This window comes from Arachis hypogaea, chromosome 10 (genome assembly GCF_003086295.3).
Source record: "Arachis hypogaea cultivar Tifrunner chromosome 10, arahy.Tifrunner.gnm2.J5K5, whole genome shotgun sequence".
Classification (NCBI taxonomy): Eukaryota; Viridiplantae; Streptophyta; class Magnoliopsida; order Fabales; family Fabaceae; genus Arachis; species Arachis hypogaea.
Genome location: NC_092045.1, coordinates 15,377,803 through 15,381,715, shown reverse-complemented (window position 1 = coordinate 15,381,715; position 3,913 = coordinate 15,377,803).

The window sequence follows — 3,913 nt, the reverse complement described above, 5'->3', positions numbered from 1 at the left end:
TATCAAATAAATTAAAAATCATAATTAATACTTCTCTATTTTGTAATATCAATGTCATTTGTGGATTTTCAGAATTTTAAAATATTTCTTTCATTTATAATAATTAAGTAGTATTATTTTTTTAAAAGAATTATTTCTAATAACAATGTAATCTTTTTTAAGATTTCTATTTATTAGTACGAGAATACAATTTGATCTAGTTAAAAAGATAGATGATTTCCTATTATTATTATTATTATTATTATTAAATTATTTTTATTTTTCTTGATTTGTAATTTCTATTTTATGACAGATATAAAATAGAGAGAGTATAAAATTGGTCAATATATTAAATATTTTTAGTCTATTCAAATTCAAATTTTAAGAATGTGAAAAGACTCGGCTAAAAGTCTTATACCTTTCTACGAAATAGTAATCGAATTGATGATCCAACAACATATTCTATATACCATATTTCGTGTTGACTGTGCCAACCCGATTACCCAATTCAACTTGCATTTTCGTCTCGTATATTTTAGGAGTTTGAAATTGAATACACTTGTCTTGGTCATAAAAACTAGAAAAAAAAAATTCAAGAAAATGCAGGCATGCTGTTTCATAGGGTGGGCCTCATAAAAAAACACCACATGAAATGCTAGAAATGTTGTAAGATCTCAAAAAGAAGCAAGATTCGTTGGCTGTTTTTTATTTTTTATTTTAGAGTATACTAATATTTTTATCCACAAAATTGAAAGCGCTAATATATTTATTTATAAAAAAAAATTTACTATTTGTACCATAAAATATGGGTTTCACATAATAAAAATATTCAAATACTAAAAAATCACCTAAAACACTAAATTATTCTTATCTTCACCAATACTACCATCATCCTTCTTTCTCTCTTCACAATTTCTTTTTTTTTTTTCATTTCCCATTTTTCTCATTCATACCCCCTCTTCACAGTGAACTTTCGCCGCGGCCTCTCCCAACGCTACCGCAGCAGCCAAAAGACCCACAATCACCACCAGGCCACTACATCTTTCCGTTTACCTCCCAATGCCTTCGACACTCTCGCACTCCCTATTTGCTTTGTCGATAAGCAATCCCTATCTTTGCCTCCGAAAATTTTGAATTTGTTGGACTCCCTAAAGCACTGTCGCGCGACCTCCATCAGCTAATACAGCGACTTCAATTCACCAACCATCAGCACTGTTGCATGACCTCTATCAGCCACAACGAGCCAACGTTACAGAGCGCGAGGACGCGGTCTCTGACGAGGACTGGACTCCGTGACTTTGCAAGAATATTAGAGGAGAATTTTATCCACTGGTAGTTGTTGCTGCTGGAGAACCAGAAGGAGGAGAGTTTGCCGAGGACCATCACCTATGACTTTAATGCCTAGTTCTATAATGGTACTCTTCAGACCCTTCCTTTATTCTTTCATTTTCTATTATCCCTTTATTATTGTTGATGGTGTTGTTGTTGTGCTATTGTTGTTGGAGAATATGGAAAGGAACAGAGACGAAATGGTAGACTTGCATCTTGAGGATTGAATTTGTGGCCTTGGATATGTTTTTTCTGCTATGATGTGGTTGTCCCGACTCAATTGATTTTTGATTCTTCTCTATTTGATGTTTTCTGCTACTGTTGTTAGTGTCTTTATTGTAACAACACGCATGTTAGAGAGAGAGAGAGAGAGAGAGAGAGAGAGAGAGAGAGAGAGAGAGAGAGAGAGAGAGAGAGAGAGAGAGAGAGAGAGAGAGAGAGAGAGAGAGAGAGAGAGAGAGAGAGAGAGAGAGTAATATGATGATGATAAAAGTAGTTTGAAATTTTTAGATAATTTTTTAATGTTTAGATAATTTTATTATACGAAACTCATATTTTATGGATACAAATGATAATTTCTTTCTTCTATAAATAAATGTGTCAACATTTTTTATTTTCGTGGATAGAAATAATAATTTATTCTGTATTTTATTATTTTTTTTTAAAACAACAAAATTGAATGGATAGGATACCCAATTTTTATATTATACACAATAACCAAATAATCATCCATGATTTTTGCTTAGTAATGATAATATAATAAAGAAATTATATATACTATCTTCTCCCGTCTTTATTTAACATTTAAGTTAGTAATACTGATCTGAATATATCTATTTATCTATTTATCTCTTTATATATAATAGAAGAGCACTTTAAAGTTATCTGCTTGATGGTGTGGTAATTTACAACCCACACACTAATCGACAAGTGCATTGGGTCGTACCAAGTAATATCTCAGGTGAGTAAGGGTCGATCCCATAAAGATTGATGGACTAAGCAACAATAGTTAAATGATTTACTTAGTTAGGCAAGCAGAAAAAGGTTTTGAGATGTTCAAAAGGTTTAAAAAGTGACTTCAAAATATCAGAAGGCAGCAAGTAATTAAGTTGAAAATAAAATATGAGAGAAAATAGTTAAAGTTTTAGAGTTATCTATTTTTCTGATTGACTTTTCTTATTAACTATTTTAATCATGCAAGATTTAATTCATGGCAAACTATTTGTGACTAGACCTTAATTTCATAGACCTTCCTAGTCTCCTCTAAAATTCATCAACTGCCAATTCCTTGGTCAATTAATTCCAATTAGAGGGTGATGATCAAATTCCAATTTATATGCCACAAGAATCCTAATTATCCAAAAATAAGGGATTATATGTCACGTATTTCGTGAAATACAAACAATTAAAAATTCAGGATAATATGCTTTCAAGCTGTTGTTCAAGTAAAGAAATTTTTCAAGTTATACAAGAACTCAATTAGAACATGGGTCATACTTCCGTTCCACCAAAATTCATAAAATAAAGCACGAAAACGATTATTGAAATATAAATCAAAGCATGAATTAAAATAGAAAAATAAGAGTATCAATCCTTACAATAGACAGAGCTCCTAACCTTAACAATGGAGGTTTAGTTGCTCATGACTCAGAGAGAAAATAAGGATTCTGGTAAATTGTCTGAGGTACCGAAGGTTAGTTAACTAATTAATGTTGTCTTTTATATCTAATCCTAATAAATTTAAATCCTAATTTTTAAAACTAAATAATATCTTTTTTTATTTGTAAATAATATTTAAATTTAAATCCGAATTAATTATGGCAATCAACAAGTCTTCAATTGATGGATGGGGACCACTTGATTCCTTCACTTTGCAGCCTTTGATCTGTGCTTTCTAGGCTGAAAATGGGTCAAAAGCAGCCCAGAAATCGCCCACAGCATTTTCTGCGTTTTCTGCATGTGGCGCATGTCACGCGTACGTGTCAGTCACGCGTACGCGTCGCTAATCTTCTTCGCGTGTCACGCGTACCCGTCAGATACGCTCACGCGTCGCTGTGCAAATCTTCAAATCACGCGTACGCGTCATCCACGCGCCCGCGTCACCAGGGAAAGCTCCTTATCACGCGCACGCGTCCGTCGCTCCTTGCTGTCATCTCCTTTAATTTTTGTGCTACAGAAACTCCATCAAATCTAGCCGAATGCTACCTAAAATAAACAGAATTGCACAAAACTCAAAGTAGCATCCATAGTGGCTAAAAAGCAATTAATTCTTGATTAAACTTAACAATTCAAATGCAAATTCACTAGAAAAATGATAAACCACTATTTTATGGTTTATATTGTGCTAAATTGAGTGATTTTTTATCCATTATTCTCACGCTTATTCATAAAAATCACATGTTTTACGTTTTGCTTCCTGATTTTGTGCTATGATTGAAAACATGCTTCTTTGGTCTTATATTTGCTAATATTAATTCCCTCTTATTTCCCTCGATGCCGTGATATGTGTGTTAAGTGATTTCAGAGATTACAGGGAAGGAATGGCTCAGAGGATGGAAAGAAAACATGCAAAATGGAAGGAATACAAGAAACTGAAAGAATTGCC